Source organism: Heterocephalus glaber, unplaced genomic scaffold (assembly GCF_053883595.1).
Source record: "Heterocephalus glaber isolate CG9 unplaced genomic scaffold, H.glaber_assembly_v1.0 deba00000347, whole genome shotgun sequence".
In the NCBI taxonomy this organism is placed as follows: Eukaryota; Metazoa; Chordata; class Mammalia; order Rodentia; family Bathyergidae; genus Heterocephalus; species Heterocephalus glaber.
Window position 1 is genome coordinate 43,075,622 of NW_028258143.1, and position 17,082 is coordinate 43,092,703.

Genomic DNA, 17,082 nt, shown 5'->3' on the forward strand with positions numbered 1-17,082 from the left:
TTAGGCAGGCAGAGAGATAAAATCATATAGTCAATCATTTAAAAAAATAAGGTCAAACTTTCAGGAGATCTGACCCTAGAATCAAAAGTCAGTGATTTGAATTAAACTGTGTTTAATGTCTTCAATAAACTAAAGAAAGAAACAGAAAAGTTTGTATCATGTGGAGATATTCAATATGTGATAAGAGTAAAATGAATGTTATAGAAACAAAAATACAATATATACAATTAATAAGAAACTGTTTTGCAAAAGTTTGGATAAACTAGATGACAAGTCAGTAGGGAATAGCCAAATGGAAGCATAAAAGAATAATAATTTATTGAAAAGAGAGCAACAGGCATGAGGGGAACTATCAAGGCTTCTAACATACATGCCTATAAAATGGAAAAAGGATACTTGTAAAGAAATTGTAGTTGAGAGATTTTAAAAACAAATGTGAATGTTCAATACACAAATAAAAGAATCTCAGCAAACAAGAAGCTGTTGTGGCTTGTGTCTAGATGTCCCCTCAAAAGTCTCATGCAGTCTTTTTCGAAGGTAGCTAAATCTAAATCTAGAATATGTGATGCTAAGATTAAGGGCATGTGATTACTAAACCACTATACTAGAGTGATTGGTTTGGAACCTCCCTAATCCCAACAATCCGAGTAAGATAAAAGGAGCAGAAAGACACTGTTAAGGTTCTCTTATTACTTTTGCTACTTTGTGCAGGCCATGTTGTCTCTCCTCTGCAATACTTCTCTGCCAGGTGCCACTCTGCCTTGGAGCCAGCTGATTATGGACTGAAACCTCTACAAAATGTAAGCCAAATAAACCTTTTTCCCTTTAACTTTGGGTGTTGGTTATTTTTGTCTTAGTAATGAGAAAAAAGTAACTAACACTGAAACAATACACACACACACACACACACACACACACACACATATATATATACACACATATATATATGGTCCATTATAGTTGAATTGGTGAGACCACTAAAGACAGGGAGAAAAATCTCAAAAGTAGCAGACAATACAAAGATACTACTTTTGAAAGAACAAAGACCAACACATGGCTTCTCATCAGAAATAGGAAGTTGGAAGCCAGTGAGATAACTTCATAGTTTTAAAATAATGTAATTTCAATCTAGATTTCTATACCTAATAAAATATGTTTGAAAAACATACGTAAAATGAATATGTTTTCAGCAAATAAAAACTGAGACTAAATCATCAATAGGCATTACAATATATACAAAATGGAAATCTTAGGGGAAAAAATTTTAAAATTCTAAAAAGTAAATGAAATGCACAAAGGAATTAAGGACCACTGAAAACTGTAAATATTTGGGCAAATATAAACATATTGACTGCATAAAATAATAACTGTAATGTCTTACAGAATATGTAATATGAATATAGACTTAAGATACATCAAAACTATAATACAAACATGGAAGATGGGTTCCTGAAATATTCTCTGAGATGCTAGCATTAAATGGATGTGAAAGTATCAATAACTTACACTGCAATGTCATGAATAAATTTTTTATTGGCAAACACTGAAAATATAATAGAATGTATAATTTACAAGGTAATGGAAATTTTAATAATAAAAATAAAAATGCAAAAGAAGGCTGAAAAGGAAAGAGAAAGGAATAAAGAAGACACTGAAAAAAGAAAACTAAAGGAATAAAGTAGAAACTGAGAAAAGAAAACAGTAAAATTGTAGATTTAAATCAAACTATATAAGTAATTTATTTTATTTTTTTTCAAACTATATAAGTAATTACATAAAGGTAAACAATGGTACATCTTTTAATTAACATATTACACCTATTAGATTGCTCCTAAAGAAAATTAAACCTTTACCTTGAAGAGAAAGTTGCATTTCCATATTCATTGAAGCGTTGTTCAAGATAGCCAAGATACAATAACAACCTATGTGCCCGCTGATGGATGAATGAATAAAGGAAAGTTCTCAGGTATTTAGAATGTAATATTATATAGCCTTTAGAATAACTGCAAAATCCTAATATTTGTGACAACATAGATGAATCTGGAGGACATTATTCTAAGTAAAATATGGTAGAATCAGAGAGACATTCTGCGTGACTTCACTTATATATGAGACCTAGAAAAGCAAAACTCATAGAAACAAAAAGTAGAATGTTGGTTATAAGAAGTTGTGGATGAGTATAATAAAATAATATTGATTAAAATGTACAAAGTTTTAGTGAGGGCAGAGTCCCTGGCCACAGGAAACATGCTGATCCAGCCCATGCCCACTGCGATCCACTGGACAGCGCCCCCCCCCCCCCGCTCCTCTGCCCTGTTGGCTCTGCAGCCACCTGGTTCCACACTACAAAGACACGGTAGACACCTGACCACCACCGGTGTACTGGGTAAGTGAGAGTCATAATCACCTCCCATCAGAACCGAGACTGTCTTCAGGGAAAATGCAGCTGGAACCTGCAGTACAACCCTGCAGAGTTCAACCCTACAAGAAGACAAGGAGCTCTACTTGGGACTTGCAGACAGAAATCTGACTGAATCTCACAGGTCTGTGACTGGCTTACCGAGACTCATTGACTTATATCTGCACACTGCTACCCATGTTGTCTATTGTAACAACAGAGACATACCCTGAAAGAGGCCCTTCATTTTCATTTTTATATTTTATTTCCAAAATTAGTATCATTGGTTTGATTTTTCTCTTTGCTTTTCTTTTTCTCCTTTTATCTTTAATTTTTTTCTCCTGCTTTTTGCTAATTTTTGTTTTTCTCTCCTTTTTTTCTTCTTTCTTTTCTCTTTCCTTTCTCTCTCTCTTACACTTACTCTCTTGCTGTCCCAAATCATTCATCTCGTTTTTTGTACCTGTTCTGGCCCTCATTCAGAGTTCTTCTTTATTTTCCTAGTATTCTCTTTTTCCTTCTTGCCTGTGTTCTCTGTCCTCACTGCTAACCTTCCCCTATCCTACCACATATCTATCCCTCCCTCCTCAACTCCTTCTAACTAACTATCACAAAGGGTAAAGTTGATGTTTTGAAGAGTTTATTCACTATAAACATATGTTGAGTTGGTCCTCGATCTTGATTTAATTCACACAGTTAAAGGTGATAGATTAATAACTACCACAAAATGTCATTTTCTAAGATGTACTTGATGCAATGGTGTTGCTGATTGTATCACTTGGGCTAAGCTGTTGTTATTGATTTAGCCAGTGATCCTTCCTGGTATAATAAAAATGAGATAGCCTCAGAGTCATTAGGGACTCAAAACTTAAAGACCAGCTATATTTGGAAGACACCTCTGAGAAGCAATCATTCCATAAGTTTTCTAATTGTAAGCAACAAAGATACTTACAATAAATAATTTCAAAGTATCAACCCAGGAGTTAAACCAATGACAGTACCAAAAACAAAAATGAGAAGACATTTAAGCAAGGAAAAAACTCAGAATTCCACCCCACTAAGGGTAAACCCTGGGAGAAATTAGGTGGAAAAGTCCAATAACCAACCACTTGAACAACCTGAATTGATAGCAGAGGAAGTAAAAAAACAAATGAATGAGGCTCTAGAGAAATTCAAAGCAGAAATAATCTCCCAGATAACCACAGAGATGGTGAGCAGAGTGAAAGACATGATTACAGGCTCTAGAACAGAAACAGATAAAAAAAAGTGGATGAGCTCAGAAATATGCTGGAAGCCATGAATGCCCAGCATAAGAAAGAAATGGAAACCATGATCTCCCAACATAAAAAGAAATGAATCCATGAAACAGATTAAAACAAATATTCAGGAGATTAAAAACTCCATTGAAAGCATCCACAGCAGATTAAGGGAATCTGAAGATAGAATATCAGATACAGAAGATAGGATTGTAGTTAAAGACCATGAAAACAGAGATTTCTTCAAAAGACTAAGGGACCATGAGAAATCAATCCAACAGCTGCTAGAAGATGCAAAGAAGAATAATATAAGACTGATAGGAGTTGATAAAATGACAAGAGAAAGCACAATTGACTTTAAAAAACTGTTCACAGAAGTAATAGTGGAAAACTTCCCAGACAGAGGTAGAGAACTGGACATACAGATAAGTGAGGCATATAGAACTCCAACTAGCCAGGATCAAAAAATCTAGATCTAGACATACAATAGTCAAGATCCGAGAAACCCAACAGAAGAACAAAATCCTACAAGCAGTTAGAGAAAAGAAACAATTCACCTGCAAAGGAAAGTCCATCAGAATCACTGCAGACTTCTCAACAAAAACCCTCAAGTCAAGGAGAGCCTGGAGTGAAGTATTTCAACCCCTAAAAGAAAATAACTTCCAACCTAGACTGTTGTATCCTGCAAAATTGTCTTTCAAAATTGATGGGGAAATTATATACTTCCATGACAAAGAACACCTGAAAAATTTCATGAACACCAAACCACCACTACAAGCAATTCTAAACAATATCCTACAAAAAGAAAATGAAGGTCACAACTCCATGAGGCCCAAAACAGGGAAGCCGCCAGGCAAGGTAAGACACTAAAGGGAAAGGGGGAAAAAATAAAAAATAAAAGAGTCAATAAAGGTAAAACATCATGACAAGGATGAATCAATACCTATCAATTATAACCATAAATGTTAATGGGCTCAATTCACCAATCAAAAGAAATAGACTGACAGAATGGATTAAGAAGCAAAATCCAACAATATGCTGTATACAAGAAACACACCTAATTGCAAAAGAAACTCAGACTGAAAGTAAAAGGATGGAAAAGAGTTCTCCACACCATAGGAACCCCCTAAAAAGCAGGGGCAGCAATCTTATTTGCAGACAAAGTTGATTTCAAACCAAAACTAATTAAGAGAGATAAAGATGGTCACTACATCCTTGTGAAGGGAACAATCCAAGAGGAAGAGATGACAATCCTAAATATATATCCACCAAATATGAATGTACCCAACTATACAAAACAAATATTAATGGACATAAAAAACCACATAACCACTAACACAATTGCAGTGGGGGACCTCAATACCCTACTATCACAAATAGACAGATCATCTAGGCAAAAAATTAAGAATGAAATTCTAGAACTGAACCAAGTTATTGAACAAATGGACTTAACAGATGTTTACAGAGTGTTCCACCCCACAAAATCAGAATACACATTCTTTTCAGCTGCACACGGGTCATTCTCCAGAATAGACCACATGCTAGCTCATAGGACATGTCTAAGTAAATGTAAAAGATTTGAAGTCACTCCCTGTATATTATCAGACCATAGTGCAATAAAATTGTAGATGAATAATGTAAGAAACCACAAAATCCCCAGAAACACATGGAAACTGAATAACACCCCCATGAACAAACAATGAGTCACAGAAGAAATTAAAGAAGAAATTAAACAGTTTCTACAAGTAAATGATAATTCCAGTACAACATCCAGGAATCTATGGGACACAAAGAAAGCGGTTCTGCATGGGAAATTCACAGCAGTCAATGCCCATATTAGGAAAACAGAGAAAATTCAGATAAATAACCTAATGCAGAACCTCAAGCTGCTAGAAAAAGAAGAGCATAACAAATTCAAAGCTTGTACATGGGAGGAAATTATAAAGATCAGAGCAGAAATCAATGCAATGGAGACTAAAAGAACAATACAAAAAATCAATGAATCAAAGAGTTGGTTTTTCAAAAGAATAAATAAAATCGATAAACCTTTAGCCAACCTTATCAAAAAAAGGAAAGAAAAGGCACAAATACTTGCAATTAAAAATGAAAAAGTGAAACTCACAAGAGATCCAGCAGAAATCCAGAGGCTCATTAATACCTACTTTGAGAACCTGGACTCCAATAAAATGGGAAACACAGAAGAAAAGTGCAGATTCTCAGGTACATAAGAATTGGAAAGTTAAATGAAGAAGATATAGAAATTCTAAACACCCCAATTACAATGAGTGAAATTGAAAATGTAATAAAAAATTTACGAACAAAGAAAAGCCCAGGTCTTGATGGCTTCGCTGCTGAATTCCACAAGACATTTAAAGAAAAACTATTGCCATTACTCTTTAAATTCATCAAGGAAATTGAAAGGGAAACAAGCCATCCAAATTCTTTCCTGGAAGCAAGTGTTACTTTGATTCCAAAACCAGGGAAAGACCCAACCCAAAAAGAGAACTACAGACCAATCTCCCTAATGAACATAGATGCAAAAATCCTCAACAAGAAACTGGCAAACAGAATACAGAAGGTCATCAAGAAGATCAGACACCCTGACCAAGTCAGATTTATCCCAGGGATGCAAGGATGGTTCAACATTCATAAAATCAATAAATGTAATACACTATATTAAGAGAGTCAAGGACAAAAATAATATGATCTTCTCAATAGATGCAGAAAAGACATTCCACAAAATCCAACACCCATTCCTGATAAAACCCCTACAGAAAATTGGAATAGAAGCTCTTTATCTCAACCTCATTAAGGCTATGTATGAAAACCAACAGCCAACATCATACTAAATGGTCAAAAACTGAACACTTCCATGCTAAAATCAGGAACAAGACAAGGATCCCCACTTTCACAACTCCAGTTCAATATAGTTCTGGAAACATTAGCCACAGAAATTAGAAAAGAGAAAGAAATAAAGGGAATAAAGATAGGAAAGGGAGAAGTGAAACTGTCATTATTTGCTGACGATATGACACTACACATACAAGACCCAAAAAACTCTGCCAAAAGACCTCTAGACTTAATTGACAGATTCAGTAGAGTAGCTGGATACAAGGTCAACACTCAAAAAACAATAGCCTTCTTGTACATAAATAACAGACTCACTGAGAGAGAAATTAGGGAAACAATTCCTTTTATAATAGCATCCAAAAAAATGAAATGTCTAGAAATCAATCTAACAAAGGAAGCAAAAGACCTCTACACAGGAAACTACAGCACTCTGAAAAAAGAGATCGAAGAGGATACAAGAAAATGGAAAGACATCCCTTGTTCCTGGGTAGGAAGAACCAATATAGTGAAATTGACCATACTTCAAAAACTACTATATAGATTCAATGCAATGCCGATTGAAATTCCAACAATATACTTCACAGAAATAGAGAAAACAATCCAAAAATTCATTTGGAACCAGAAGAGACCTAGAATAGCTAAAGCAATTCTAAGCAACAGAGACATAGCTGGGGGTATCACAATACTCAACATGAAACTATACTACAATATTATTGTGATTAAAAAATAGCATGGTACTGGCAAAAGAACAGACCTGAGGATCAGTAGAATAGATTAGAAGATACAGAAACAACTCCAGACATACTCAGCCACCTCATCTTTGACAAAGGAGCCAACCACCCTCATTGGAGGAAAGATAGCCTATTTAATAAATGGTGTTGGAAAAACTGGATTTCAACCTGCCAAAGATTAAAACTAGACCCATACCTATCACCATGCACTAAAATAAGATCAAAGTGATTAAAGATCTAAATATTAAGACAGAAACACTAAACTTGCTGGAAGATAAGGTAGGTAGACTCTTGAAGACATTAGTATAGGAAAAGACTTCATGAACAAAACCTCAGCAGCATGGGAACTAGCAGAAAGAATCAACAACTGGGATCTTATCTTATTAAAAAGCTTCTGCACTGCAAAAGAAACCACCAACAGAGCTAACAGACAACCTACAATATGGGTAAAAACTTTTAGCAGCTGTACCTCAGACAAAGGGCTACTATCTAGAATATATAAAGAATTGAATAAAATCAGACCCTCCAAATTCAAAGACCCAATTCAAAAATGGGCATCTAAAATGAACAGACAAAGAAGTAAAAGCAGCAAATAAACTTAGGAAAAATTTTCAAAATCACTGGTCATTTGAGAGATGCAGACAAAAACAACACTGAGATTCCACCTCACCCCAGACAGAATGGCTGCTATCAAGAAATCAACCAATAGCAAATGCTGGTGGGGGTGTGGGGGTGAAAGGTACCCTTTTCCATTGTTGGTGGGAGTGTAGACTGGTCCACCCACTGTGGAAATCAGTATGGAGATACCTCAAAGAACTAGGGCTAGAGTTTCCACTTGACCCAGATATTCTCCTGCTGGATATCTTCCCAAAAGAATTAAAAGAATCATACCACAGCGATATATGTGCACCCATGTTCATAGTGGCACAGTGTGTAATAGCTAAAGCTTGGAAGCAGCCCAAGTCCCTTCAACTGGAAACTGGATAAAGAAGATGCAGTTTTTTAAATAAAATGGAGTACTACTCAGCCATAAAGAATGAAAATCTAGAGTCATTTATAGCTAAATGGATGCATATCAAGGCCATACTCTTAAGTGAAATAAGTAGGACACACTTGTAAATTCTGAATAGTTTCTCTAGTGTGAGAAACTGATAGTGTGAATAAGGATTAAAATGATAAAAATGAATAATTGATAACTTGAAATAGGAAAAAGGGTCCAAAGACAAAGGGGTGAAAAGAGGGGAAGGGGAAAGGAAAGGAGGGAAAGGAAAATGTATGAGAAAAGAAAAAAACATGGAAATGATGTCTATGTAAATAGGGAAGAGTGGAGGGGGTGAATGGTACACAGGTAATGGGGAAAAATAAGAACCAAGATACATCATGTACAGGTACAAACACTCAGTGATAAATGTAAATGAATTGTATACCTAAAATGTACCAATAAAGAACTTTAAAAAAAGTTTTAGTGAGATGAGATAAATAATTTTTGGAGATCTAATGTAACTGTTGTAAATAATAATGTATTTTGTACTTGAATATTATAGTGACTTACATTTGCTAATACAGTGGATCTTAATTGTTCCTACCACCCCAAAAAATGTTTATGTGAAGTAATGAATATGTTAACTAGCTTGATTTTGGTAATAATTGCAAGATATACACACATATCAAATCATCATATGGTACATCTTAAATGGACTGATGCACCACATGTTGATATTTCCATCAGTGACAGCACATGATAGTGATAGCATAAGACTATAAAGTAGGTGAAAAATTCCTGAAAAATAGTAATTTTTACTTCACCTTTTCTGTGTTCAGATATTTTTAAATACAAAAGCATTTGCCAACATGTCATATTTGCCTACATTGTTAGTATAGTAACATGCTGCACAGGTATGTGGCCTGAAAGTGCTAAGCTACACCATGTATCAGTGGTATGTAGTAGGCTGTATCATTAAGGTTTATGTGAGTGCACTCAGTGATGCTCACTGAGATGCAAATTTGCCTAGTGGTGCAATTCTCAGAAAGTATCATTCTTATAGATGGTGATATTATACTCTGATTTTATTTTTTTTTAATGATTTGATTTACTGCTTTTAAGATAAGTGTTGATTTTGTCAAAATATTTTTATGCATCTATTTAATTACAATATTTTTCTCTTTTGGTTTTATTAATAATGTCATTCATGCTTCCATTACTGTGAAAAATACCTGAGATAATGACTAAACTTTAAAAAGCAGAAAATAATAATTGACAGAAGATGCACTGCATTGAGAATTCCCATACATTGCTGGTAGAAGTGAGAATGAGTTTAAAAACAGAAAACCTGATATCATGCACTAAAGTTGAATTTACACAAAATCTGTGACTCAGCAATTCTGTTTCTAGGTGTACATACAACAGAAATATGGGTATATGTTAACTGGAAACTTTCATATATTTAAGGCAATGCTATTTTCAATTGTTCCAAATCAAAATTACTGAAAAGTACATATGTTGAAAGAATAAATAAATTGTTGGTATATTCCTCCCCAAATTTATGAAACAAAGACAAGAAACAAATGACATCTATAAACACAATGTACATGAATCTAAGAAATGAAATGGAGATTAAAGGCAGATACAAAAGGATACACACTATACCATCTCATACATTTCAAGATTAAAACAGGCACAACTGATTTCTGCTGTCAGAAGTTAGAATGGTGGTTATCTTGGGCTACAGGGTGATGACTGAAATGTGTCATGAAGGAAGTCTTGGAGTGCTTATGATCTGTCAGATTTGCTTAGGATAATGTTTTCATTAGTCATCTTTCCTGTTGCTAGGACACAATACTGGAAACCCAGAACTTGAAATAGGAGAGGTTTAGTTTAGGTCACTGTTTCAGGGATTTAGTCTATGGTTGGCTGGATCTAAGAAGGGAACATCGTGGTGGAAGGCTATGCTGGAGCCAAGATGCTTAGTTCATGGCAAACAGAAAGCAGAGCAGAGGAACAGTGTCAGAGAGGAACCATGTGTAGTACTCCTGAACATGCATCCATAACCCACCATAACCCACCCAAGCACATTGGGCTCCACTGACATTTCCAGGGCTGCTCCAAAGACAATCAAGCTGATACAATCAAGCTTAACTATCACAGTGCTGACACACATGTACTCAATTTCAAACAATTCACTGATCAATAAAAGTATAATTTGTACACATTCATATACATTATATAATATATCATTAAAATATGGTATATTTTTCACTAGTCTATTAGTTTTCTGTAGTGACAAACAAATCACTGCAAAGGTAGCGGCTTAAAACATCACAGATTTATTGTCTTACAGTTCTGTGCCTGAAGTAAAATAAAAGAATCACCATAGCTGCATATCTTTCTAGAGACTACAAGAAGTAACACATTTTTCTGCCATTTCCTGCTTCTCTATGCTGCCCACATTCTTTGGTTCCTAGCTGCCTTCCTCAGTCTTGAAATCATACAACTCTCTTACTCCATTTTGGTCATAACATTTCTTCTCTCTCACTAGCCAGGAAATGCTTTCCAACTTTAAAGATTAGATTGTATTTTCTTCACCTGAAAAACCCATGATGATTTTCCCATCTGGAGTTCCTTGACTTTAATTTCATCTGAAAAATCCTTTCCATAATGTAAACCAATATTTTCAGAAGTTTCAGGTTCTGGGGATTATGACAGGCATTATTCTATCTACCGTGTGTATGTGGTGTGTGTGTGTGTGTGTGTGTGTGTGTTTGTGTTTATAGTTAGTAAAATTTCACTTGGATCTTAAGTTCATTTGGCTTCCTGGCCAGCATCCATAGGAAGAGTATCTCTGGATTCCACTGATTTTTGACACTTGATGTACAGTATGTGATTCTATAAGTTGTTTCACTTAGTTTACCCAAATGCTGTATTAGGAAGCTTTATTAATTAGTCTTTATATTAACTATGCATAATAGTTTGTATAGACCTGATATACAAATATAGACAAATACTGATATTAAGGTAACACTTAATACTGTATTTGTGGCTTACTACAGAATTTAAAACACAACATTTTAACCATCTGTTAATTACTTGCTTTGGGAAAAAAAAATAGTCAAATGTTTCAGATTATCTCCAGTCATACTCTACTACTCACAATAAATCTTGATCACTATCTCTTAATTCAAGACATGACGATTCACTTTACTGATTACTGAGCACATTTTCCACCCCCTCTATGTGCAAAACACTTCTATTTTCTTTTCTTTTCTTTTTTTTTCCCATTAAGTTTATTGGTACATTTTAGGTTTAAAATACAGTTACATTCATCATTGAGATCTTTTAACCATTGCATGAGTATCTTGGTTCATATTTTTTTCCCCTTCCCTTGCCCTCCCTTCACCACCTCCACCCTTCCTTATTTGCAAAGACTTTGTTTCCATTTTTTTCCTTTTCTCATATTTTTTCTTTTCCCTTTTTTCCTTTCTGCTACCCCTCCCATTTCCCCTGGTCGTTTAGACCTTTTCTTCCTGTTACACAATATCAATTATACATTTTTAAAATTACAATATCAAGATCTAGGAAACATTACCACAGATTTCACAGAATTTAAAAGGACATAGAAGGTATATTACAAAAATCTTTTTTGAAATAAATTTGACAAATTCTAAGAAGTACCTTGGAAGACAAATTAATGAAACTAACTCTGGAGGAAATATAAAATTTGAATAGGGCCTATTAAAAAAAGTATATTCCTAGCTTGAAAACCTACCTATATGACAACAGCAGGCTCATTAACATTTTAACTGATAAATTATATCAAACATTTAAAGCAGAAAAAAAGAAGGAACACTTCTCCCCTCATTTTAGGAACTCAACATTGTGCTAATCTTAAAACTGGATAAAGATAATAGAAGAAAAAGTATGAACATAGATAGAAATTTGTTTAACAAAACAAACTATGAGAAGTCAGATCTGGCAGTATATAGAAAGTGGTTTTGTTATAGGGATGGTAGTGTTGGTTCAACATTGGAAGATCCAACCCCAAAAATCATCATTTAAACAGAGGAAAAGAAAAAAGCCATATGATCCTGTCACTAGTTGGAGAAAAAGTATTGGACTAAATTCCACAGCTGTTCATGGTAAAAGCTATCAAGAGACTAGAAGTAGAGCAGAAACTTCTCAACAGATTAAAGACATGTACTCCACACTTCCAGTAAAAATGCCTTATGTGAATGGAGAAGATACAATGCTTTCTCCTTAAGGTGGGGAACAAGGGCAGATATGCTTACTCTTTATCTGTCCATTAAACTTTGAAAGCTAGTCCCCACCACAATAGTCTAGCAATAAAATGACACAACTAGGATAGGATTGGCACGGCAGAAGCAAAATCTTTATATATAGATGAAATGATCATCTACAGAGAAAATACTAAGAAATCTCTAGGAGCCCCTAGAACTTGTATTTGAATTTAGCAGGATTAGAAAACACAAGGTATATATAAAAATTCAGGTCTGTGTATTCTTGCTATAAATGAAGAATTGGACATTGAAATTTAAAAGTTATGTAGGAGTACAAAGAACCTAGAAAAGTTAAAAAAAAGTGTTGGAAGATGTTTAGTACCTAATTTTAAGACTTCTTCCAAAGCTATAGTAATCAAGGCAGTGTTGGTGTAAGGAAAGACATATAGATCATTGCAATAAAACAGAGAATCTAGAAATAGAACCACTCATACATGGTCCACTGAGTTTCAAAAGATTATTTAACATTAGCGTTTTATAAAATATAAACTTAATTCAAGAGCCGAGGAAGAGATAGTGTTTTCAGCAAATGGCACTAGAATACCTGGTAACCATATATAAAAAATTAACCTCAACCCTTTATATCCATACATGAAAATAATTTGAAGGAATCTATGAACCTAAATATGAAAGCCTAAAAGTGTAAAACTTTAAGAAGAAATTATAAGGGAAAATGTTTATGAATTCAGGGTAGGCAAGAACTACCTAGGATACAAAAAACATGATGTATAAAAGAAAAAAAATTGATAAATGAGATTCCATCAAAATTTAGAACTTTAAATGATATTAAAGTGAAAAGTAGACCTTAAACAGACCATATTTACAATGCAAATAACCTATGACCAAAATATATAAAGAATTTTTAGAGCTCATTAATAGACAACCCAATTAAAAAGTAGACAGAAGAAGATGATAAATGCCGAGTATAGCACAAGGAAAGGTGTGCAATTCTAGAATCAGAAAAATACTAATCAGTACAATAATAAGATTGAATTATACACTCATTAGGGAGATGAAGTTAAAAGTTTTAAAAGCCTTGTCATGACTTTTTCTTTTTTTGGACTCTCCCGCTTTGCGTTTTATTTGTCATGCCCAATTGATTCATTCTCCTGGGTTCCCTGATGTTGTGATCCTCATGGTCTTTTCCTAGGGTATTGGCTAAAATTTTTGGAGTGCCGGTTTGGTATTCATGAAGTTCCTGAGGTGCTCTTTATCATGAAAGTATCTTATTTCTCCATCAATTTTGAAAGATAGTTTTGCAGGTACATCAATCTGGGTTGGAGGCTGTTTTCCTTTAGGGCCTCAAATACATCACTCCAAGCTCTTCTTGCCTTGAGGGTTTGCATTGAGAAGTCTGCTGTGATTCTGATGGGCTTTCCTTTGTACGTGATTTGTTTCTTTTCTCTCACTGCTTGTAGAATTTTATTCTTCTGTTGGATTTCTGGAATCCTAACTATTATATGCCTGTGTAGATTTTTTTTGATTAAGGCTAGCTGGAGTCCTATATGCCTCACTTATCTGTCTGTCAAGTTCTTTTCCCCTCCTTGGGAAGTTTTCTGCCATCACTTCTGTGAACAGTTTTTTATGTTATCTGCACTCTTTCCTCTTTCTTCATTGACTCCAATCAGTCTTATGTTATTCTTCTTTGCATTGCCTAGCAGCTGCTGGATTGATTTCTCATATTCCCTTACAATTTTAAAGCAACTTTTCTTTTTCTGGTCACTAATTGCAATCTTATCTTCTACATCTGTAATTCTATCCTCACATTGGTTCATTCTGCTGCACAGACTTTCAGTGGGGTTTCTAATCTCCTGGAAATCTGTTTGCATCTGTTTTATGGATTCCATTTGTTTTCTACTTTGGGATTCCATCATGTTCCTCAGATCCTCTAATTTTTTATCTGTGTCCTCTCTAGATTTACTAATCATGTCTTGCACTATGAGCACAGTCTTTGCTGTTATCTGAGTAATTATTTCTGATTTCATTTTTCCCAGATCCTCTTTTGTTGTCAGTTCAGAGTCCAGGAGGTTGAGTATCAGCATGTTCCATCTTGTTTCCCTTTGGGGTTGCTGTAGGTGATCCGGAAGTCTGTTTTTGAGGCTTGTTTACATGTCTTCTCATTTCCACGGTGTGGGGGTGTGTGCTTCTGGCGCCCACGCAGCTCACCTTCTCTGCCCTAGGAGCTTGGGATGGCCATGGGGGAGCTCCCTTCTGGGTGGCTAGGACTGGCTCAGCTTCTCTGTCCTAGCAGCATGGGATGGCCAACACTTCTATTTTCAATATGAATGATATCAGAGTCGGAGGATTAATTCTAGATCATCAATATCTTCAAGATCATCTCCTGTCTATTGCAATTCAAGGAGCAGGTGATTTCCATTTCAAAATGTAAATGTTTGTGCTGTACACAAGTTACTTCTTGTCATTATGTTTTGGGTAATATACAACCTCTTGTTGGAGGCCAGGGGATTCTAGCTTTATTATGATCTCTTTCACAGTGGCTTTTTGTCTATCACTAACCAACCTATACCGAGTAGACTCCAAAATTACAGAGAAAAGTCATATATAAACATGGCAGGTTCTTTCCCAAACCTGAAATGGCAAAATAATACAATCCTAAGGTTTTATTTTATCTAAGTGAGAAATTTGAGCTCCTAGAGATCATTTGAGATTTCTAACTCTGGAGCTTTTAAAGCTGGGACAGCATGCTCTCTCTTCAAGAAAAATTCCATTAAAATGCAAAATGACTTCTTTTTCTCACCATTTCACATGACTCAAGGGTTATAAAAATGTACTATACATTTTTGTATGTCCTGCTGTGATTTTTCTCAATAACCCTATTCTATTCCTCATATCATTAATGTTTTTATTTTATTAGCACATGTTTGCCATGCATACTGCTTGTATGGAGTTGGTGCATGTACTTAACATGTCTTAATTCCTTTTTTCATCACTCTCATCTCTTGATCCCATTCCTATTTGAGAAAGAACTACCTGTCTCTCTATTTCCTATCATCTATCTTTTATTTATTTTATCCTTTATTTATAATCTAGATGTCCAAGATCTAGGAGAGTTTTCAATGAAACAGGGCAACATCAAAGCCAGGGCAAAAATTCTTGGGCATGAGGCTAGTTTCTAACTCAGAGAACCAAAACCAAAGAAACTCCATCTGTGCCCTGAAAATAAACCAGTGGAGAAGTGTGGAGAAGATGTGAGTAATTTAGAAAGACATTAACCCTAGACAATAGAGTTTGAAGGTATAATTTTAGGCATTTTAAATAAATTTCCTAAGAAATAATCTAGGTTGGCTAAAAAAATTTAAGAACATTTTGTGTCATCTCAAAATCACTCTTTCTCTTTTTTCTACTTGTGTCTTAAGTCATTGTGGTACATTAATTCCTTATTTGTAGCTAATATGAAAGAGCTATGGTATTTACCTATGAAGTGTATCATTTCTAGATTAAAATACACCAATTTGCAAAAAGCAAAATTGGGGAGTTCGTAGAGATATTGATACCTTCTTTGGTAGTAATATCAAAAATATTTAAACTACTTTTGCTGAATTTTAGAGTTTAAGTAAGTTCTCGTTCTAGTAGCCTTCCTCTCACATTATCCTGTGTTTGACACTCTTGAGTACAGTATAATTAACTTGTGTCACTGCTATGTGTAACTTTAGTATCATTGTAGTTTTTAAGGCACTAAATTAAGAGTTGTGTCTAAACAACCAAACAGTCCCAGACTGTTATTTTAATTGAATGTCTCCACCAAGAACACAAAGAAATGGAACTCTTGGAAGAGAGAGACAACAACAACACAGCTGTCCTGAAGCAATCAGTCTTTTGTCAGATTTTATATTCTTCTCTAAAACAGCTCATGAATTGGACATGTTAGAAATGAATGCAAGTTTGAGGGTATGTCTGACAATTTGGAACAATTATATCTGAAACTATAAACATTTAATTGTGGAGCATAAGGACAAATATTATTGGGCCTCTACAGATGATGATTGTGTGTTTGTGTGTGTGTGTGTGTGTGTGTGTGTGTGCATGTATACAAGTGCATGCTTGTTGAAACAGGGTCTTTGTGGAAGCTCCAGAGAAAATCAAATATTTAAGAATTTTATTTTTCTCCAGACTATTATTTGTTATAATGTTCCCACTTACACAGCAAAGACCTGTACTGGAACACCCAGAGCACAGCTACTTTTCTAATTATTTCCATATAGAGAAATAATTACCAATTTTTAAAAGATGTATTTAAACAGAAAAGCTACAATCTGTGCAAACAGTGCACAGATACATATATACAGAAATATTTATTATTTCTATATGCACAAATACGTATTTACTTTTTCATATGACTGCTCTTTTCAACCAGTAATTTTTATATCAAGAATAAGCTCTGTTCTGTACATACATGATCATAGTAGTTTTACAATAATCTTGAGCAGTAGGCATTTTAATCTCATTTCAAGAATGAGAAAATAGAGAGTTAAATAACTTACCCTAGATCACAAAGTCTGTCAATACCAAAACAGAGACTGGACTCAAATATATCTGA

General features: G+C 34.6%; 1 long non-coding RNA gene across 1 annotated transcript in view; it reads left to right on the forward strand.

The window, feature by feature from the left end:
* The window catches only part of LOC147829936 (uncharacterized), a 118,401-nt gene that overhangs the window by 81,224 nt on the left and 20,095 nt on the right, over window positions 1-17,082 (forward strand). The window contains exon 3 of the long non-coding RNA XR_015446690.1: window positions 712-800. This is a non-coding gene — a long non-coding RNA (uncharacterized LOC147829936). The remainder of the gene's footprint in view (window positions 1-711; window positions 801-17,082) is intronic.